Source organism: Mesoplodon mirus (assembly GCF_964341445.2).
Source record: "Mesoplodon mirus genome assembly, chromosome: X".
Classification (NCBI taxonomy): Eukaryota; Metazoa; Chordata; class Mammalia; order Artiodactyla; family Ziphiidae; genus Mesoplodon; species Mesoplodon mirus.
In genome coordinates this window covers 134,117,383-134,141,034 of record NC_138981.1, presented here as the reverse complement: position 1 = coordinate 134,141,034, position 23,652 = coordinate 134,117,383, and positions in this window count along the sequence as shown.

Below are 23,652 nucleotides of genomic sequence, written 5' to 3'. Positions count from 1 at the left end.
GTTTAGGGGAAAAGGCTTAAAATAATTACTATTGATTTTAACTTCTTTACTTTTTGCTGAAAAAGCACTTGATGTTTAACAAACATGTTTAACATAAAAATTCATACTTACATATAATATTTCTTTAATCAAGCTCTAAATTAAAGTTTATTTTTCCTTTAATGCCTCTCAAACTCATCCTATAATTCAATAGCTCCTAGTCCACTGCCTCTTTATGCAGAGAATTGCATCTCAAAAACATTGATTTCATCTTGTTTTTAGCTGAATGCAGTTTTCAGTATCTTCCAGTAGTTGAAACAACAGAGGCAACGCTTTTTCTCTTCTTCTTTTTATCTTTATGTATATCACAGATCTCAAATGCACAGAATTGATTAAATAGTAATCCTTGGCTCCTGATACACTGTTATTTGTCCATGAATGGTTATATTCTTTTCTATTCTGTATTTCATTACTTTATTTATTTACATATATAAAAATTCACTTCCTGACTGCCTCTTCTGTGTCAGTCTGTTAAGGTCACCCTTAAAAAGGACAAATAGTACAGCACTTTGCCCTAATGGATTATTCAAGATTAAGAGTACCAGAACTTGGGATGTTGGGTGGGTGCCTCCCATTGAGAGAAACCGGGTTGGGAAGGAAGAAGTATACTAGGTAAAGGAAATAGTCAGGAAAGAAGGCATGGTGTGTACATAGAGAATGAGTTTTGACCAAAGCATAAAGTGGGCTAAGAGAAGTAGTAAGAGACCACATTGTTAACGACTTTGAATTTCAGTTTTAGTACATAGGGAGAACTTTTGCACAAGTAAGTGACGTAGTCACTTTTGAACTTTAGGACAATTCCATCCATCAAGGCACAGTGTGGTAGATGGGTTTGGGAGAAATAGATATGGATGTGCTAGAAGGAATTGGGAAGGAGAGCCTGGAAGTAGTAAGATCTTAGCTGCTCAGAATTTTCAACATACCTATTTATATTAGCTTCCAGTAAGGTTTATCCCATTGCCTGTGGAGTCCTTTTTTTTTTTTTTAAAGACTACTCCTGACATCTTCTCTTTTGATCTCTGTAAGTTCATAGGTATTTACTGAGGTGAGAATGAACTGATTCCCTAGTGTTTGCTAATTATAATCATGTGTCAGCAAGGGCCGGAACACATGGCATCTATGGGGATTTGCTGCAGCATTAGCAAGCTATTGGTATTCAGAATACTCAGTTTCCTAGAACATTTAAAATTAAGTTTAAATATATTTGTCTGTTGCTGCATTTAAATGTTTTAATTGTCTTAAAATGCTTAATAGTCTGAATACCAAAGTGCCTGGAGAGCCTTGGCAAGGAATGGTAAATAAAACATATGTCCCCTACTGTGATTTATGGGGGTCAGGTCAAATTGTCTTGTTTGTTTATGCATCACCAGAAAAACTGGATGTGATCCCGCAGTGGTGCTACCAAGTAGTATCCAAGGACTATCATTTTGGTAAATCCAGCATGGAAAGGCAGGCCTCAATTTTTTCATTAAATAGAATTATTCCGTGAAACAGAAGCCACTCTTTTCAACTCTACAATCAATCAGCACCTGCCATTGTAAGGGTTTGTGCTAAGAGAGATAAGCTAAAGAACAAGGTTTCTCAGTCTCCACAGTACTGACATTTTGGGTTGAGATGATTTTTTTATTCGGGGATTGTCCTGTGCACTGTAGGGTATTTAGCAGCATCCATGGTCTCTCCCCAGTGGATGCCCGTAGTGACCCTCACGTACTCAGTTGTTAATAACCTAAAATATCTCTACACATTGCTAAGTGTCCCTTGAGGCACAGAATCACCCCCTGGTTGAGAACCATTGGTATCGAGTCTAGCATAAAACACTATTCTTATCCTCAGGAAGCTTACAATCATGCCATTTTATGACCCAGATTTTGGAATCAAGAAGCCTCAGGTTTGAATCTTCACCCTGCCATTTACTAGTCATGTGACCTTAGGTAAGTTACTTAACCTCTCTGAGATACACTGTCTTTACCTTTAAGGACACTTAAGGAAAATACTACTGAGTTTGCAGAGTTATTGTGAAGATTACAGAAAAGTAAAGAATGTTGTAAATAACATATGCTAAAATGGTTGCTAATCTAAGGTTTCCAAGACCAACTGTGCTTATTGCTGGGTTTTACAGCTTTTCTCTGGCCTCAATGAGATCCCTTCTCCAATTTAAGGCTGATGCCTCCATCTATGATACCCTGGTCCCTACTCCTTCCTGCTTTCTCAGTAATCTGATTTCATGATTTGTCTCTTCAACATTCCCTTCTCCCTTACAGATGGACTCTGTGGTCAGAGAGATAAAATTATAAATATTAAATGAGACTATACATGTGAATCATGTAGTCAAAAAGGAATCTGCCAATAAAATGGAAAACCTAGGTCAGGCCAAAATGCTATAATGAATCACATCTATTTGCAGGATTAGTAAAGGTTTAATGTTGCATGTTGGCAACTTAAGAAGCTTTCATATCTCTCCCACTCTGAAATATTCCATTCTTTATTGCTTTCTCTTTATTACTGAGAGAATATGACTCAATTAATTACACAAAGAATAAACATGTTGTATTAGTCAAGATGGGCTAGGTCTTGCCATGGTAACAAACAACCTAAAGATCTCAGTGACTTAAAGTTTATTTCTTGCTCTGCTGTACACCCATCTTGGCGTTACCGGGTGTTCAGCTCCACATCATCCTCACTCAGGAATCCAGGCTGATGGACCCTTCACTCTTTAGAACATCGCTTCTCATCCTACCAGCAGGAAGGGAACATGGTGATTTGTTCATGATCTCTTTCAGCAGGGGTTGGCACCTATGGTCTGTGGGCTAAATCTGGCCCACCATCTGGTTCATTAGAATACAGCTACCCTCATTCGTTTATGTGTTGTCTAGGGCTGCTTTTGCACTACAGGGGCAGAGTTGAATAGCTGTGACAGATTGTATGTGGCCCAGAAAGCCCAAAATACAGACTCTCTGGCTCTGAACAGAATAAAAGTTTGCCAATCCTGTCTTAAAATGTTGTGCCTAGAAGTAAACATACCATAGTTATTCACATTCCACTTGTCCTAAGAAGTCATGTGTCCATGTCTACCAACATTATATGCAAAAGAAAAGCCTGGTCTTGATCATTTACTGAGCATACTCAAACCTTCCAGTTTAGCCCAAGGGCATAGTTGTCTCTATCTTACTGTTCTTCAGAGCTAGGGATAAGCTTAAGAGATTTACCTACAAGATGAAGCATATTAATAATAAAATCTATTCTGTCCTTTCAGTGGGATGAGGCCACTGATAGAAGAAATTAGACTTTTCTCTTGCAAATAAGCATGTAAAAAACAAGTGTCATATTTGGGAGTGGTGAACTTAAATTACAAAAAAATTAGTTCTTCCTCTAGTTTTAATTCTAGTACTGATTAGTTGTGTGTGACAGACACTGTTGGTTGTCAACATGATGATCATTTCCCCTTCCTTCCTCGCTAGTAGAAGTATGATTTTGTTAGGGTAGCACCTTCCCTCCTTCCCTGTGTTTGTTATCCCTGCCTTCCAACTTTGGTCACTGTCCTGTGATGGTCTGATATGTGGAGCTGCAGCAGCTATCTTGTGACCATGAAGCAACAAGCCAGAGGACAAAACGTTCACATGCTAAAGGGGACAGAGTAGAATTATGGAAAGAAAATGGGTTCCTAATAGTATAATTGAGCTGCCAGACTGACTCTGGAATCACCAACTCTCACGCATCTTGGTGAGAAAATTACATGTTTCCATTGTTTAAGCCTCTTCAAATTGGGTATTCTGTAACTTGTAGTCCCCAAAATACAAAGTCATAAACAGTGTCCTTGGACATACAAATACTTAACCATTTTCAGTCTCCAGTCTCACAGCCTTTATTGGTAAAATAGAGATAATTATATTATCTTTCTGAGGATTAATTTATATAAGGTATGTGTAGAGGAATGGCTGCACCACCCTGGCCACCTTGCATGTCTTCACAGAGGTCACGTAGGCAAGGCTCAACTACAGTTTGACCCGGATCTTGGCAGAACATCCTGTGATCCTCTCACATGGCAAGATGGGAGTTTTGTGAAGACTGTCACAAGTCTGTTTCTCATCCTCCTCCCTATTTTGCAGGAGGCTCCCGATCTTGTGGAAGGCTTCCATAAGGCAGTTTATCATCTCTCTCTCTGGTTCTAGTGAGTATGGGGCTTTCCACTTTGCCCTGCCCTTTAAGGTACAGCTCCAAGCTCCTGTGTAATTAATTCTACAAAACTGTTTGTCTCCTCTACAACAGAGTGAACCAACATTCGAGTCATCTGTCATGTGGTCCCTCTGATAAAGTGTCATCTAGAGGGTCCAGGGACATCTGAAGGTGACACCATGCTGATTTTGCTTTTGCTGTCTGTGGAAGTAATAAAGAGAATCCATTTCTGCTTATTATCTCCTTACTAGTCAAATCTATGGGACTGTGGCAAGCCAACCTAGAAGCTGCTGCTGTGCTGCCATTTATGGATGCTTGTCTGGCACAGAGCAAGGACTTAATAAATGTTAGTGAGGCATTATAGTAATACTAATAGCATTATTATAATTGTTTCTGAACCTCATTTTTTTTTTACATAAAATGGGGATTACATGGGAAAGAAAGTATTTTGAAGCTCTTAAGTGTCATTGGTATATAAAATAGTAGTACTTATTTTCTCGGGTCACTGGAGGCATTTTTTATTTATATTTTTAATCTTTGGTTGTGTTGGGTCTTAGTTGCAGCGCACGGGCTCAGTAACCCCAAGGCATGTGGGATCTTAGTTCCCCGACCAGGGATCGAACCCAGGTCCCCTGCATTGGAAGGCGATCCTTAACCACTGGACCACCAGGGAAGTCCCTTGGAGGCATTGTTTTTATTCATGGTTTTGATTTATGACCTAAGGAAATTATAATTTACATATTAAACTCTATAATATTTGATTGTAGAAGATGATTGCATTTTCCAGAGAGCCCCAAATCATGTGTCTTCTGACTACAGTCACATTGAAAGTTTTTATCACAACTATTGACCTTGTCTTCTGACAATAGCAACATACACTTGTTCTGATTTGTTGAGATTGGCTCAACTTAAAGAAAATCAAATCCTGTAAGAGAAAGTAATTGATACTTCTAACCTGCTTCTTTAGTTCTAATACTCATTTCTAGTATCAGGAAAAGGTATTACAGTCTGCCTCTTCCCAGGCTATGAACAGAACTGCAGTTTTAAAATTCTTTCAAGGTAAATGACCATTATCACAAAACCAGCATGGAACATCTTTGAGATGAAACTTCAACACCTCTATGAAGCAGAGCCTTGGTTTTAAAGGTGACAATATCTACTAGAAGTTTGGTTTAAAAAGAAATTACTTTTTTTCTCATTTGAGCAAAGAATCTTTAATTATTGTTCAAAAAAACCCTCCACTTCTTCCACTATTCAGAGTTAGATACCTTTTATTTACATTATTTGCATAAGGTTAATTTGTTTAATACAATTTTATATATGGTGGAAACCCAAACTCCTGAGCAAGAAGTGAAAGAACAGTTGATGGAAATACCGTAACAGGTGACTGGTTCTTTGTAAACTGCTCTGTGTTTTCTGGGAAATAAGTGTTAATTAGTCATTCCAACAATGTGTTATCTTTATCAAGTATATTTTACTTGGAGACATATGTTTATATTTTTAAACATGTTTCTTTTTTTCTGTTAAGTCCCTTTCAGCCCAAGAATGAAAAAAAAAACATTTTTATCACTAGGAATTTGATGTTCCGCCAAGAATATTATTTTGTCAGCAAGAAAATGAGGTATTTTATTACACTGTATGATTTTGTAGCTCACAACGCAAACTCAGTGGTTTTATCAACGAAACCAAGGTTCATGTTGTGCATAAAGTTTTCAATTCTCTAATTCATAAGCTATTATTTTTATACTGCCAGATAACTAACATTAATAATTAGTGCAAATTTAATGTTAATGACAGAGCCAGATTATAGATTACAACAGTAAAGCACTTGGTATGAAGTAAACACCTGATAAGAAGTAAGAATCCCAGCTTTTTAAAAGTTGGTGCGATTATCTGGCTTTTCTCCATTTATCTGTTAATGTAGGGTAGGACATCAACTAATTTTCTAATGTTAAAACTCTCCTTGCACTCTTAGAATCTCTTAGGACATAACCAGCACATTATATTATATATATATGTGTAATTCATTTGACGTGTGTGTGTATAATTTTATTTTATTTTTAGTTAAGAACTTTGCTTCTATGTTTTAGAGATTGACTTGTGACATTTCCTTCTCCTGATGTCCTTGTCAGGTTTTGGTATTAAGTTTATGCTACCCTGACTAAATTGTTCCTTCTTTTTTGATTTTCTGTAAAAGTTGTATATGTTACATATGTTCTTTGAATCTGTAGATTACACCTGTGTAACTACCTGAGAGTGTGTGTGTGTGTGTGAGAGAGAGAGAGAGAGAGAAAGAGAGAGAGAGACAGACAGCATATAATTTTTAAGGACTGGTCAATTTCTTTTTAATCCCCACATGGCACGTTTCATAATCTTCCTCAGCTATTTCTCTCCTCTTCCCACCCCGCTCCCCTCTGGCAACCACTTGTTTGTTCTCTGAATCTATGACAATATTTCTGTTTTATTATGTTTGTTCACTTATTTTGTTTTTTTAGATTCCACGTAGAGGTGAAATAATACAGTATTTGTCTCTCACTGTCTGACTTACTTCACTTAGCATAATGCCCTCAAGGTCCATCCATGCTGTTGAAAATGGCATTATTTCATTATTTTTATGGTGGGTAATATTCCATTGTGTATATATACTACATCTTCTTTATCCAGTTGGTCAATTTTTTTAATGCTTGCACATAGGTATATTTCAGTTTCTATTATTTCTTGTCACTGTTGATATTTTTCAAGGAAACTGCTTATTTGTATAAGTTTTGACATTTATAGGCCTTGAGTTAATCATAATATCTGATCATCATTTTGTTAATAACTGCTATATTTGTAGGTATGTGTCCTTTACATAGTGGATATTTTGTTCTTGATGACAGAGATTTGTCTATCAATTAGTCTTCCCAAAGAAGTAGCTGTTGATGATTTTATCATTATTTTCTATTCATTATTTCTATCCTTGTCTTTGTTCTCTTCCATTCTCTTTGAATTGATTTGATATTTTATAACTCATAAGTTAGATAATTGGCTCATGAATTTTCAGCATTTCTTCTCTCACATGTTACTTAAGGCTATATTTTCTTTTCTCTGTGTATTTGCTCTGGCTTCATTGCATTCCACAAGTTTTGAAATGTAGTATTTTCATTTGATGTGTAGTATTTTCACTCAGATCTAAAGATTTTCCAATTGCATCATGATTTCTTCTTTGACCCATGAGGTCTTGTATATATATTAACGCTGAGAAACACTTCAAATATATCAAAAATTCTTAACCTTGGTTTCATGGAAAAATCATACGAGGAGATTTTTTAAAATTCTAATTCTCAGGATACACCCCAGATCAATTAAATCAACAATTTGAGTTGAGGGCTCTAATTATTGGTATATTTTAAATATTCCCATGTGATTCCATTATATAGTCAAGGTTGATAGGCACTCCCTTACAGTATCTTTACATATGTGAAAGAGAGAACAGAGATTTATGTGAAGGGGAACAGAAGGTCACCCCAAAATATGCCTCATTGGCATAAGGATTATTTAAGCTGATTATTTTTAAGAAACAGCAGACATAAGAAAAGCTCTGAAAACTGAGTAGAAATCATCCTTTTGTAAGAGATATTTGCATTTATAAGGTAAATCTCCATTTGTGAGAGTGTCTCTCTCTATAACAGGAAGAGAAAGAGGACTTTAAATCTCTAAGAACTCTTATCAATGCAGAAGGCAAGGAGTTAAATCTGTGTAAGAACCTTACTCTTGTTTACTGTGCTCTTCCTGGTCACCTCCTATAACTGGGCCCCCCTCCTACCACCCTCAACATCTTCTTTTGTCTTTAGCTTGAGATGGTATTTAAGGTGGTGACTTGGGGCATTTCGGGGAGTTACTCAGTTTTCCTGGGTCTCTCCCATGTATACAGGAGGGATACATGTTATTAAAATTCTGTTTGCCTTTATCCTGTTAATCTGTCTCTTTATTATAGGGAGGTCTCAGCCAAAAACCTAGAAGGGTAGAGGGAAAATTATCTTTCCTTCCCCATATGTGACAGAGGTCTATTTTAAGTTCAGAAAAAGCTGTCATAAAGTTAATCTGTCTAGATGTCTGGAAAATGATTATTTTTAAAAATTTATTTTATTGAAGTATAGTTGATGTACAGTGTCGTGTTAGTTTCTGCCGTACAGCAAAGTGATTCAGTTATACATATATATACATTCTTTTTCATAATTCTTTTCCATTATGTTTTATCACAGGATATTGAATATAGTTCCCTGTGCTCTACAGTAGGACCTTGTTGTTTATCCATTCTATATATACTAGTTTGCATCTGCTAGTCCCAAACTCCCAATCCATCCCTCCCCCACCTCCCGCTCCTCCTTGGCAACCACAAGTCTGTTCTTTATGTCTGTGAGTCTGTTTCTAAAAATATGGACCGCTTCACGAATTTGCGTGTCATCCTTGCACAGGGGGCCATGCTAATTTTCTTTGTATTGTTCCAATTTTTAGTATATGTGCTGCCGAACCAAGCACTGGAAAATGATTCTTAATCTAAAACAGTATTTCACAAATACTGTGTGGTCCAGTGACCACTTGCATAAGAATCCCCCATGCCTATAAAATCCAAATATTGGGGTCTTATCCCCAACCCAAGCAACCAGAACCTTTGGGGGTGGAGTCCAGGAAAGGACACTTTTTAAAGTTGTACTAGGTAAATCATATGTCTGAGCGGTCAAGGTTATGCTTTATTGTGAAAATAAATGAGCTTAAATTGTATTTTTCTATTGCATGAGATCTACCCTAAATTTTTACAACACTGGGCAAGATTTTTACTTAACAATTACCTAATAGATTTGTTTTGCTGCAAGTTGTGAACCATGAAACTGCTGAGACTGTTGGACTTGTCTGTGAGCTAATAATGCAGTGGTTTATTCAATGATTTCCTCATCTATTTGGATGCTGATGTCTTTTTACCTGTAAGATTGTGCCAGCTGGTTCTGACTAGGAATTATTACATCAAATGCTTTGTTTGTGTACAAATGTCATTATATTAATGATATTTAGTTGTGTTTATTAGCACTTCATATTTTGTATGTGAACACGTTCTGCGGAATCACTAGTATTTCAAATACTTCAAGTATAATTTGAGTACTTATTAATTTAAAATATGACACTTCTAATAGAGAAAGTATGTTTGCTTTTATTTTGACTCCCACTACTGAATCAAGTAGTGGCTTTTATCTTAAACTATTCATTCTGTTGCCCTGAAACAAATAGTCTACCAGGTATTTCTCCAGCAAAGATGGGTTTATTTGGGGTCAGCAGAGAATTGTAATTTGAGGTCTGCAACCGTGATGAGCCACCTGCAAGTCCCCACATGGCAAGGGAAGGAGAGGCTTTTTTAAAGGGAGAGTAAACAAAGAGTCCCTGGCCTTTCATTGTCTGAGTCCTTGCCTGCAAAGAAGAGTTTTTCTTTCTGTTGGGCTCTGCTATCATCACAGGACTGGAGAGTTCCCCTTCCTGTCTACCAACTCTATTTAATTGAGGTTTCTGTTTATTAATATTTTATAATTCATTCCATGAACTTTTACTGAGCAAATCTTAGGGGGCTACAAAGAAAAGAGCAGGTACAGATTACTCCCTCGAGGACATTATTGTCCATCTCCCCAACCAGCTTTTAAGCTCCAGGTGGATAGAAACTATGTCGTGTTCACCAGCACTTGGCACATTGCCCGATACATTTGAGAGTGATCAAGAAACAATTGTTGGATAAGTGGATGAATGTAGTGAAAATAATATAGGTATAAATGATAGTGATCATTTCTTGAATAATGTGGTCTGTGCTTTAAGAGGGACACATATACTAACCAAGGGAGATTCAAGAAGGATAAAAGTTATTTCAGAGTAGAAGGGCCAGGAAAGATTTTGTATAGAGATAACATACGAACTGGACCTTGAAGGAAAAGGGACCTCTCCTTATCCAATCATTCATTTTTCCTTAAGGAAGGTGATGTGACTTATCTTACTCATGAATTTTGGGGATAAGGAATAGGATGTATATAGATGTTGACTAAAAAAATGCACAACCTAAAAGTTGAGAATTATGTTGTATTTTTTGGACAAAACTGAGGACTTAAGCCCGGGACACAGCCTCTCTGACAGCTCTGAGGGACTGCTCCAAAGAAGTAAGGGAGGAGCCAGGATATATAGGAGTTTTTGCAACAAAGACCAGGTGGTTGGAACATCAAAAGATTACTGTTAGAGAAAAACAGACATCTCAGGTTAATGATTTTAATGCTTTTCTCTGTATAGGAAGATGCAAAAGTCTGGGGCTCATTGAAATCATTCCTTTGATATACACCTCAGCTATCTGGGACCAGTAGGCTGTGTGTTCTCATCCTGAGTGTCCTCAGGTGCCTCGTTGGGGGGTGGCTGCAGTGGTTGACTGCCTGGTGGCAGGCATCCTGTTTCTATATGGAGTTTGAGTTTCCTCAGGGGTCACCGTGGGGGGCAGCTGTAATGTGATGGCTTGATGGCTGCAACATCCTTTGTTTACTAATATGGCAGGCAACATTTTTTGCATTCATATAGATTTTTTTCCCCTCTCCCCTTACTGTTGTTGGTAGTGTAGGGGAGGAAAAATAATTTTCCCTCTACCCTTTTAGGTTCTTGGCTGAGACACCCCTGTAATAAAACATTAACAGGAGAAAACAAACAAGTTTAATAACGAGTATACCTCCAGTATACATGGGAGAGACCCAGGAAAACAGAGTAAAGCCTCAAATGACCCAGGCTACCACCTTAAGAATGAACTTCAGCTGGAGATGAAACATGTTGGGTGGGATGGGGGGGCAGTTATGGTAGGCTATCAAACAATGCACAGTAAACAAGGGTCAGTTCGTTATGCAGATTTAAGTCCCCGCCTTTCCACTGATAAGTTTCTAGAGATTTAATCAAACCCTCTTTCTAGTACAGAGAGGGAGACACCCTTACAAATGGCTATTTCCTTTATAAATGTAAATGTCCCTTGCAAAAGGCTACTTGAATTCAGTTTTCAGAGCTTTTCTTGTATCTGCTGTTGCTTAAAAATAACCAGTTCAAGATAATGCTAATGCCAAAGAGGCATATTTTGGGGTGACATATTCTGCTTCCCTTCAGTAGTAAGGCTGAATATAGACAGGGGAAATTGCATCATGTTTTTCCATGCCATAAATTTTACATGATACCTTTTATAGGAATAAGCCTATAATTATCCATTGCTGCCTCGGACTGACTGGGTAAGTCTTCCTACTTCTAGAGGAAAATATTAGGAAGCCCATTGTTGTTAAACTTCTGATTCTTCCATATTAGTATTATCAGTAATAAGGGTCTTCTTTGTTGTTCATCTATTTACTCCTTGATCTCTTTCAATTATTGGTTCAGTTATTGCACATGGAAAGGAGGAATGCTATACACTGGCACCCTAAAACACAAACTATTACTATTTCCTGAGTGTCTATTCCATGCCAGATATTCTGCAGTGATTAAATGTATAGTTTTGGGCTCCCTTGGTGGCGCAGTGGTTGAGAGTCCGCCTGCCGATGCAGGGGACACGGGTTCGTGCCCTGGTCCAGGAAGAACCCAAGTGCCGCGGAGCGGCTGGGCCCGTAAGGCATGGCCGCTGAGCCTGTGCGTCCGGAGCCTGTGCATCCGGAGCCTGTGCTCCGCAACGGGAGAGGCTGCAGCAGTGGGAGGCCCGCATACCGAAAAAAAAAAAAATGTATAGTTTTGCTCAGTCTTCATAACAATTCTACAGAGGGTACCAGTAATGAATTTTGTTTTGCATGTGAAGAAATTGAGTTCAAAGGAGTTAGATCACTTGTCCAAGGTCATACATTCATATAAGTGATGAACCTGGGGCTAAACCCAAAATCTGCCTGGCTCTATTGTATTATGCAGAACAAGAGCAGAGGTGAATGGCACTACTGATCACAGGCAAAGATTCAGAAGAGGCAGCCATTGTAAACAGATTTTGAAAAGTTGTCAATAAATGAGGATAGAGAGATAAGGTACTGGCTAGAGAAATTAAATCACTGAGGGAAGTTTTATTTTTTGCTCTTTATTATTAACACATTAGAGGCTGGAATATGTTTTCATGTACTTGGGAAGGTAAAGTTCTATCCCAATGTGTTTAACTGCTCATCATTTGATAAACATTTGTTTTTTTCCTCCAAGTTTCTGGTGATTGTTAATAACTGTTATAAATATAAATATTTGCATACATGACTTTGTATGGGAATAGAACAAGTAAAAATGAAAAACTTGCTCTTCTTATCTATATTACACCCATTTTTTTTTTTGAAAAAGTGGTCCTCAGATTTTTGCAAGCCTTTGGTTAATTTCTAGAGTTATTTAAAATTGACTTTGTCAATTTCTTTTTTTTTTTTTTGGATCAGTGTTCTCATTGCTGTTATGGATGAGTGATCTACTGGGTTTCAGCCATTTTTCTTGAATAAGTACTACCTAGATTTCTGCAAGCCTTCCAGTAGTTTCCAGAGTTTGGAAATTGTTGATTCTGACATTTTTTGCCAGTTTTTTCACAGACTTTACGGAGGAGAAAAATTTTGAGGGTTCTTATTCTACTGTTCTTGCTGATAACCTAGCCTTTACTTCTTTAAATATATTTTCTGCCCCTTAGCTTTCTTCATTTACAAGTATACATATGTTAGACTGTTGCATATTCCCCTATACATTTGAGTCAGTGTTCATATTTTTTTAACATCTTTATTGGAGTATAATTGCTTTACAGTGGTATGTCAGTTTCTGCTGTATAACGAAGTGAATCAGCTACACGTGTACATATAACACCATATGCCCTCCATCTTGCATCTCCCTCCCACCCTCCCTATATCACCCCTCTAGGTGGTCACAGTGAGCTGATCTCCCTGTGCTATGCAGCTGCTTCCCACTAGATACCTATTTTACATTTGGTAGTGTATATATGTCCATGCCACTCTCTCACTTCATCCCAGCTTACTCTTCGCCCTGCCCGTGTCCTCAAGTCCATTCTCTAGGTCTGCATCTTTATTCCTGTCCTGTGCCTAGGTTCTTCAGAGCAATTTTTTTTTAGATTCCGTATATATGTGTTAGCATACGGTATTTGTTTTTCTCTTACAAACTTACTTCACTCCGTATGACAGACTCTAGGTCTATCCACCTCACTACAAATAACTAAATTTCGTTCCTTTTTATGGCTGAGTAATATTCCATTGTATATATGTGCCACATCTTCTTTATCCATTCGTCTGTTGATGGACACTTAGGTTGCTTCCATGTCCTGGCTATTGTAAATAGAGCTGCAATGAACATTGTGTTACATGACTCTTATTGAATGATGGTTTTCTCAGGGTATATGCCCAATAGTGGGATTTCTGGGTCATATGGTAGTTCTATTTGTAGTTTTTTAAGGAACCTCCATACTGTTCTCCATAGTGGCTGTATCAGTTTACATTCCCACCAACAGTGTAAGAGGGTTCCCTTTTCTCCACACCCTCTCCAGCATTTATTATGTATAGATTTTTTTTTTGTGGTATGTGGGCCTCTCACTGTTGTGGCCTCTCCCGTCAGGGAGCACAGGCTCCAGACACACAGGCTTAGTGGCCATGGCTCACGGGCCCAGCCACTCCGCGGCATGTGGGATCTTCCCGGACCAGGGCACGAACCCGTGTCCCCTGCATTGGCAGGTGGACTCTCAACCACTGCGCCACCAGGGAAGCCCTGTTTGTAGATTTTTTAATGATGGCCATTCTGACTGGTATTAGGTGATACCTCATTGTAGTTTTGATTTGCATTTCTCTAATGATTAGTGATGCTGAGCATCCTTTCATGTGTTTGTTGGCAATCTGTATATCTTCTTTGGAGAAATGTCTTTTTAGGTCTTCTGCCCATTTTTGGATTGGGTTGTTTGGTTTTTTTTTTGATATTGAGCTGCATGCGCTGCTTGTAAATTTCGGAGATTAATCCTTTGTCAGTTACTTCATCTGCAAATATTTTCTCCCCTTCTGAGGGTTGTCTTTTCGTCTTGTTTATCCTTTCCTTTGCTGTGCAAAAGTTTTAAGTTTCATTAGGTCCCAGTTGTTTATTTTTGTGTTTATTTCCACTTCACTAGGAGGTGGGTCAAAAAGGATCTTGTTGTGATTTATGTCATAGAGTGTTCTGCCTATGTTTTCCTCTAAGAGTTTTATAGTGCCTGGCCTTACATTTAGGTCTCTAATCCACTTTGAGCTTATTTTTGTGTACGGTATTAGGAAGTGTTCTAAATTAATTGTTTTACATGTAGCTGTCCAGTTTTCCCAGCACCACTTATTGAAGAGGTTGGCTTTTCTCTATTGTATATTCTTGCCTCCTTTATCAAAAATAAGGTGACCGTATGTGCATAGGTTTATCTCTGGGTTTTCTCTCCTGTTCCATTGATCTATATTTCTGTTTTTGTGCCAGTACCATACTGTCTTGATTATTGTAGCTTTGTAGTATAGTCTGAAGTCAAGGAGCTTGATTCCTCCAGCTCTGTTTTTCCTTCTCAAGATTGCTTTGGCTCTTCGGGGTCTTTTGTGTTTCCATATGGATTGTGAATTTTTTTTGTTCTAGTTCTGTGAAAAATGCGATTGGTAGTTTGATAGGCATTGCATTGAATCTGTAGATTGCTTTGGGTAGCATAGTCATTTTCACAATGTTGATTCTTTCAATACAAGTACATGGTATATCTCTCCATCTGTTGGTTTCATCTTTAATTTCTTTCATCAGTGTCTTATAGTTTTCTGCATACAAGTCTTTTGTCTCCTTAGGTAGGTTTATTACTAGGTATTTTATTCTTTTTGTTGCAGTGGTAAACGAGAGTGTTTCCTTACTTTCTCTTTTCAAATTTTTCACCATTAGTGTATAGGAATGAGAGAGATTTCTGTGCATTAATTTTGTATCCTGCTACTTTACCAAATTCATTGATTAGCTCTAGTAGTTTTCTGGTAGAGTCTTTAGTATTCTCTATGTATAGTATCATGTCATCTGCAAACAGTGACACTTTTACCACTTCTATTCTGATATGGATTCCTTTTATTTCTTCTTCTTCTCTGATTGTTGTGGTGAAAACTTCCAAAACTATGTAGGATAATAGTGGTGAGAGTGGGTACCCTTGTCTTGTTCCTGATCTTAGTGGAAATGGTTTCAGTTTTTCACCATTGAGAGTGATGTTGGCTGTGGGTTTGTCATATATGGCCTTTATTATGTTGAGGAAAGTTCCCTCTATGCATATTTTCTGGAGGGTTTTTATCATAAACTGGTGTTGAATTTTGTCGAAAGCTTTCTCTGCATCTATTGAGATGATCATATGGTTTTTCTCCTTCAATTTGTTAATATGGTGTATCAAGTTGATTGATTTGCATATATTGAAGAATCCTTGCATTCCTGGAATAAACCCCACTTGATCATGGTGTATGATCCTTTTAATGTGCTGTTGGATTCTGTTTCCTAGTATTTTGTTGAGGATTTTTGCATCTATGTTCATCAGTGATATTGGCCTGTAGTTTTCTTTCTTTGTGACATCTTTGTCTGGTTTTTGTATCAGGGTGATGGTGGCCTCATAGAATGAGTTTAGGAGTGTTCCTCCCTCTGATATATTTTGGAAGAGTTTGAGAAGCATAGGTGTTAGCTGTTCTCTAAATGTTTGGTAGAATTCACCTGTGAAGCTATCTGGTCCTGAGCTTTTGTTTGTTGGAAGATTTTTAATCACAGTTTCAATTTCAGTGCTTGTGATTGGTCTGTTCATATTTTCTATTTCTTCCTTGTTCAGTCTCAGAAGGTTGTGCTTTTCTAAGAATTTGTCCATTTCTTCCAGCTTGTCCATTTTATTGGCATATTGTTGCTTGTAGTAATCTCTCATGATCCTTTGTATTTCTGCAGGGTCAGTTGTTACTTCTTTTCCATTTCTAATTCTATTGATTTGAGTCTTCTCCCTTTTTTTCTTGATGAGTCTGGCTAATGGTTTATCAATTTTGTTTATCTTCTCAAAGAACCAGCTTTTAGTTTTATTGATCTTTGCTATTGTTTCCTTCATTTCTTTTTCATTTATTTCTGATCTGATTTTTATGATTTCTCTCCTGCTAGCTTTGGGGATTTTTGTTCTTCTTTCTCTAATTGCTTTAGGTGTAAGGTTAGGTTGTTTATTTGAGATGTTTCTTGTTTCTTGAGGTAGGATTGCTATAAACTTCCCTCTTAGGACTGCTTTTGCTGCATCCAGTAGGTTTTGGGTCATCGTCTTTTCATTTTCTTTTGTTTCTAGGTATTTTTTGATTTCCTCTTTGATTTCTTCAGTGATATCTTGGTTGTTTAGTAGTGTATTGTTTAGCCTCCATGTGTTTGTATCTTTTATAAATTTTTTCCTGTAATTGATATCTAGTATCATAGCACTGTGGTCGGAAAAGATACTTGATACGAGTTCAATTTTCTTAAATTTACCAAGGATTGATTTGTGACCCAAGATATGATCTATCCTGGAGAATGTTCCATGAGCACTTGAGAAAAATGTGTATTCTGTTGTTTTGGTATGGAATGTCCTATAAATATCAATTAATTCCATCTTGTTTAATGTATCATTTAAAGCTTGTGTTTCCTTATTTATTTTCATTTTGGATGATCTGTCTATTGGTGAAAGTGGGGTCTTAAAGTCCCCTATTATGATTGTGTTACTGTCGATTTCCCCTTTTATGGCTGTTAGCATTTGCCTTATGTATTGAGGTGCTCCTATGTAAGGTGCATAAATATTTACAACTATATCTTCTTCTTGGATTAATCCCTTGATCATTATGTAGTGTCCTTCTTTGTCTCTTCTAATAGTCTTTCTTTTAAAGTCTATTTTTTCTGATATGAGGATGCTACTCCAGCTTTCTTTTGATTTCCAGTTGCATGGAATATCTTTTTCCATCCCCTCACTTTCAGTCTGTATGTGTCCCTAGTTCTGAAGTGGGTGTCTTGTAGACAGCATATATACAGGTCTTGTTTTTGTGTCCATTCAACCCCTCTATGTCTTCTGGTTGCAGCATTTAATCCATTTACATTTAAAGTAATTATTGATATGTGTGTTCCTATTACCATTTTCTTAATTGTTTTGGGTTTGTTATTGTAGGTCTTTTCCTTCTCTTGTGTTTCCTGCTTAGAGAAGTACCTTCAGCATTTGTTGTAAAGCTGGTTTGGTGGTGTTGAATTCTCTTGGCTTTTGCTTGTCTGTAAAGATTTTAATTTCTCTTTCAAATCTGAATGAGATCATTGCTGGGTAGAGTAATCTTGGTGGGTTAGTTTTTCCCTTTCATCACTTTAAACATGTCTTGCTACTCCTTTGTGGCTTGCGGAGTTTCTGCTGAAAGATCAGCTGTTAACCTTATGGGAATTCCCTTGTATGTTATTTGTTGCTTTTCCCTTGCTGCTTTTAATAATTTTTTCTTTTTATTTAATTTTTGATAGTTTGATTAATATGTGTCTTGGCATGTTTCTCCTTGGATTTTTCCTGTATGGGATTCTCTGCACTTCCTGGACTTGATTGACTATTTCATTTCCCATATTAGGGGATTTTTCAACTATAATCTTTTCAAATATTTTCTCAGGCCCTTTCTTGTTCTCTTCATCTTCTGGGACCCCTATAAATTGAATGTTGGTGTGTTTAATGTTGTCTCAGAAGTCTCTGAGACTGTCCTCAATTCTTTTCATTCTTTTTTCTTTATTCTGCTCTGCAGTATTTATTTCCACTATTTTATCTTCCACATCACTTATCCATTCTTCTGTCTCAGTTATTCTGCTATTGATTCCTTCTAGAGATTTTAAAATTTTATTTGTTGTGTTGTTCATCATTGTCTGTTTGCTGTTTAGTTCTTCTGGGTCCTTGTTAAATGTTTCTTGTATTTTGTCCCTTCTATTTCCAAGATTTTGGATCATCTTTACTATCGTTAGTCTGAATTCTTTTTCAGGTAGACTGCCTATTTCCTCTTCATTTGTTTGGTCTGGTGGGGTTTTACTTTGCTCATTCACCTGCTGCCTATTTCTCTGTCTTCTCATTTTGCTTAACTGACTGTGTTTGGGGTCTCCTTTTCTCAAGCTGCAGGTTCTTAGTTCCTGTTGTTTTTGTTGTCTGACCCCAGTGGCTAAGGTTGGTACAGTGGGTTGTGTAGGCTTCCTTTTGGAGGGGACTAGTGCCTGTGTTCTGGTGGATGAGGCTGGATATTGTCTTTCTGGTGGGCGGGACCACATCTGGTGGTGTGTTTTTGGGTGTGTGTGACTTTATTACGATTTTAGGCAGCCTCTCTGCTAATGGGTGGAGTTGTGTTCCTGTCTTGCTAGTTGTTTGGCATGGGGTATTCAGTACTGGAGTTTGCTGCTTGTTGAGTGGAGCTGGGTCTTAGAAGTGAGACAGTGATCTCTGGGAGAGCTCTCGCCAATTGATATTACATGGGGCTGGGTGGTTTCTGGTGGTCCAGTGTCCTGAATCAGCACTCACACCTCAGAGGCTCAGGCCTGACACCTGGCCAGAGCACCAAGACCCTGTCAGCCACAAGGCTCCTAAGAAAGGGGAGAAAAAAAAGAAAGAAAAAATAAATCAATAAATACATAAAATATAATAAGTTATTAAATTAAAGAAATAAAAAAGTAATAAAAAAAAGAAAAGAAGGGAGCAACCAAACCGTTAAACAAATCCACCAATGGTAGCAAGTGCTAAAAACTAAACTAAGATAAACATATAAATCAGAAACTAGTCTGTCGCATACAGCAAACCCCAAGTCTACTGTTGCTCCCAAATTCCACTGCCTCAGTATTGGGATGATTCATTGTCTATTCACGTATTCCACAGATGCAGGGTACATCACATTGATTGTGGAGATTTAATCCACTGCTCCTGAGGCTGCAGGGAGAAATTTCCATTTCTCTTCTTTGTTCTCACAGCTCCTGGTTTCTGCTTTGGTTTTGGCCCTGCCTCTGCATGTTGGCCGCCCTCAGGCATCTGTTCCCTGCCCAAAGAGGAGGGCGTTAAAGTAGCCCCTGATTAGGGGGCTCTGGCTCACTCAGGCCGGTGGGGGGGTTGGGGGTGGGCGGGAGGGAGGAGTACAGAATGCGGGGTGAGTCTGCGGCGGCAGAGGCCAGCATGACATTGCAATAGCCTGAGGCACGACGTGTGTTCTCCCAGGGAAGTGGTCCCTGGATCACGGGACCCTGGCAGTGGCGGGCTGCACAGGCTCCCGGGAGGGGAGGTGTGGATAGTGACCTGTGCTCGCACACAGGCTTCTTGGTGGCGGCAGCAGCAGCCTTAGCGTCTCCTGCCCGTCTCTGGTGTCCGCGCTGTTAGCCGTGGCTTGCGCCCATCTCTGGAGCTCCTTTAAGCAGCGCTCTTAATCCCCTCTACTCGCGCACCAGGAAACAAAGAGGGAAGAAAAAGTCTCTTGCCTTTTCGGCAACTCCAGACTTTTCCCGGACTCCCTCCTGGCTAGACGTGGCGCACTAACCCCTTCAGGCTGTGTTCACACTGCCAGTCCTCTCCCTGCGCTCAGACCGAAGCCCGAGCCTCAGCTCCCAGCCCCCTCCCATCCCGGCAAGGTGAGCAGACAAGCCTCTCGGGCTGGTGAGTGCCGGTCGGCACCGATCCTCTGTGCCGGAATCTCTCTGCTTTGCCCTCCGCACCTCTGTGGCTGCACTCTCCTCCGTGGCTCTGAAGCTGCCCCCCTCTGCCACGCACAGTCTCTGCCCTCGAAGGGGCTCCTAGTGTGTGGGAACCTTTCCTCCTTCACAGCTCCCTCCCACTGGTGCAGGTCCCATCTCTATCCTTTTGTCTCTGTTTATTCTTTTTTCTTTCGCCCTACCCAGCTACATGGGGAGTTTCTTGCCTTTTGGGAGGTCTGAGGTCTTCTGCCAGCGTTCAGTAGGTGTTCTGTAGGAGTTGTTCCACATGTAGATGTATTTCTGATGTATTTGTGGGGAGGAAGGTGATCTCCATGTCTTACCACTCTGCCATCTTGAAGGTCCTCCAATTGCCCCACTGTTTATATTTTTACAGTATTCTTCCTATCTGTGGTTTACACTCAGTAGTTTCTTTTGTTATGTCTTCAGGTTCATTTACCTCTTTTTCAGCAGTGTCTTATCTGTCATTAAATCCAGGCAATTAATTTTTCCTTTCATATATTGTATTTTAGGGCTTTGTGAATTAAAGTTTCTTTATTTATTTCATATCTGAGTCTGTTTCTAATGACTTACTTTTCTCCCAGTAATGAGTATGTTTTTCTGCTTTTTAACATGTCTAGGAATTTTTTATTGTTTACTAGACCTTGCCATTTTACATTGTTGAGTGTCTAGGTTTTGAAGTCTTCCTGAGTGTTAATATTTATTTATTTTGTGCAGTGATTTGGGTTACTTGCTAACTTGTTTGACCCTTCAGAAGCTGGTGTTTAGGCTTCCTTTTGTTATACGTAGAATAAACTTTAGGGGTATTTTGTACCTACCCCTAAAGCATAGTCCTTCTGGGGTCTCTACTTAATGTGCTGGGTGTTCAACGCAGTGTCTTCATTCTGGCTGGTTGGAACTCAAATGTCTTCATGCCCTGTGTAAAACTCTAGGAATTGTTAAGCTTATCAATATCCAGGATATGTTATTTGATCTCTTGGAGTTTCATGCTATACATGCACAGCTTAACATTCAGTCAGAAACTTAAAGGGATCTCTGTGCAGAAATCTGCAGTTCTTTCTGCATATGTCTTGCCTCTCTAGTTGTCTATTCTCTTATTTCAAGATGCTTCATCCTCTCCAAACTCTGATCTTGGCTTCCTTAAATCAGCAAGACTACTATTTTAGCTTCATTTCTCTATCCCTGTTCTGTGGTCCCAAACTGTTTCCAGGTATACAGCTGTAGTGGTCTTTGTGCTTAGTTCATTTATTTTCCTTATTTTGGTGATCACAGTCCTAAATTTACTATTGTCCACTGTCTGGAAACAATTGTGTCCTATATTTTGTCCAGTTTTCTAGTTTCACAGCAGAAGATGAAGTCTAGTATCAGTTAATCTGTCTTGGCAAGTAGAGAATAGAACCCTCTTTGTAATTGACTTATTTACAAAGATACACATGTATCTTTCTTTGTCCTTGAAATTCAGTAACTTCTTCCAGATAGCTTCTCATACTGAATGTTCTGTACCATTTTTTCCCCCGAGTTACAATATATAATTTTTATCTGCATATTCAAGCCTTCTTAGCCTTGATGTGTCTTGCTTCATTTTCAGGAATGCAAGCTCTGTGTGAGTTGGAAATCTTTTGTCGGGTTTACAGGTATTGCTTTTAATTTTTTAAAATCTCTTTTGTCTTTGCTTTTATTTAGTGTAATTTATTCATGCTTTTTCATTAAGCCTCACTGTATTTTCAATAAAGTTTGTATATAATTCTGTTGTTTCTAATATGATCTTATATCTATAGTGTTTAGGTCTTTCCCACTTTCTAGGTTTTATTAGCTTTTCATCTTCATCATCATGTAATCTAAGTTTTGAACTTTTATTCTTATTGGAGATCTTTCTTGTTATCTAACTCATGATATTTTAAATTTTTTTTTGAGAATGTGAGGAAGTAATTGTCTGAACCTGACTTCTGTGTCCTTGGATAATTTTTCCTGTGATGTGTTATTCACTGGCCTTTGCTCGTGTTTAATTCCTTCTTTTAAAAATAACATTTTAAAAAATTTCTTTGGATTCTTTAATGTTTATTTCTTTGATATTATTATTTGTATTTTAGGGGTTGGGGCAGAGATAATGATGCAGAGATACCAATATCTTTGATATGGGTTTATTTCCTAGGCCAACTTCTCACCACAAATATCTGTCTTTTTTCCCTAGTGGCATGTATTCTCTCAGTTACTGGCGTTCAAGTGATTGGTCATTCACAGCAGATCACTTAAGCTGTGGGCTCTCTGTTGTGTGCTGTAGTGATTATTATTTCCCTTCTGTCATTTATTCCATTTCCCCTCTCACAGTTCCAGCTGGTTATAAGGTTAGATCATAGATAAACATGTTATATCAGTATAGTTTCTTCTTCAAGTCCATATCTCATGCCATTCTGATTTTTTGCAGAAGTATTCTCGGTTTCTCCAGTTGTTTGTCCATCCTTGTCAATCCAATTACTCAAAAGGTTTATTGAATATAATGCTAAGGTTAGCAATAATTATTTTGGTCAAACTCTGAATCCTTCTCAAGGTGTAAAGAGGTGTACTTTATGTCTGAATCTTCTCTCTTGTTTTGCTTCATATTTCATAGTGTCTTGTAGGCATGTTTCAAAATTTGTATATTGAGGTTGTGGTCATTTCCTCATGGCTTTGAAGACTGATCCACTCCCCTACACATACACATACAGTCTACTTTGTACCTATGCTATTGGTGGGTTTTGAGAGAGGGAAATAGAACAGTAAAGCAACATTGCTCTTCAGGTTTTAACTGGAGAATTTGTATTAATTTTAATAGAATTTCTAGTAGAATAAATAGCTTACTATTTAGGGAGGATACATTGTCTATTTTGTAGAAAAAATACAATATACTTTTGTACTATTCTACCACTAAAACAATAACCAAAAATCATTTATGTAGCGGATTTTCAAGAGCTTGGTTTCAACACCAATAACTAAAATCTTTTGCTGGCAAAAATTCCCTCCCCACCCCCTCCAGGGCCTTGTTTGGTTGAAGGAAGTTAATTAGATGTCTCATTATCCCTTCTCCTCATGTGATCCTTGGACCAGAAGCATAGACTTCCCTGGGGAGAGTGTAAAAAAATATATAATCTCACACCTACTGAATCAGGATTTGCATTTTAACAAAATCCTGAGGTGATTCCTATGTACATTAAAGTGTGAGAAGCACTGATATTACCAAAAGTGTTCCCAGATCATAGAAAAAGTTTTGTACATGATTTCAGGCCCGGTAGACATTTGTGCCTCCACATTTCTTCCTTCTACGGCCATAATGTAAGTAACTGTGGTCAAGAACCAGTGGTGTGGTGGTGACTTCCTGAAAAAAAGAAATGTCCTGATTCCTATAATTTACCAGTTTCCTTGGTGTGAATACTCTCACCATGGCTGATTTCAATCTAACAGTGTGGTGTCACTGAACGTGGAATTGAGGAGAGATGTGTATAATCTATTCCCTCATGCTTTTACAAGATGCCTTCAACACACCACTTCTGAGAACCTATTCATTGCTGTTGCTATTGTATAAATATGAGCTCCCTTACCAAGTTCCATGATATTTGGGGACTTTTTGGATGTGCTTCTTTTGCTAATCTGTGCTTTAGTTAAATGAAATAAGATGAAATATTAACATTAAATTGAAAGTTAGAAAACTGTTTTATTATCTCTCCTTATCCTTTTAACATATATTAATTACATCTTAAAATTTTGTTTTATAATCAAAAGTCTTTG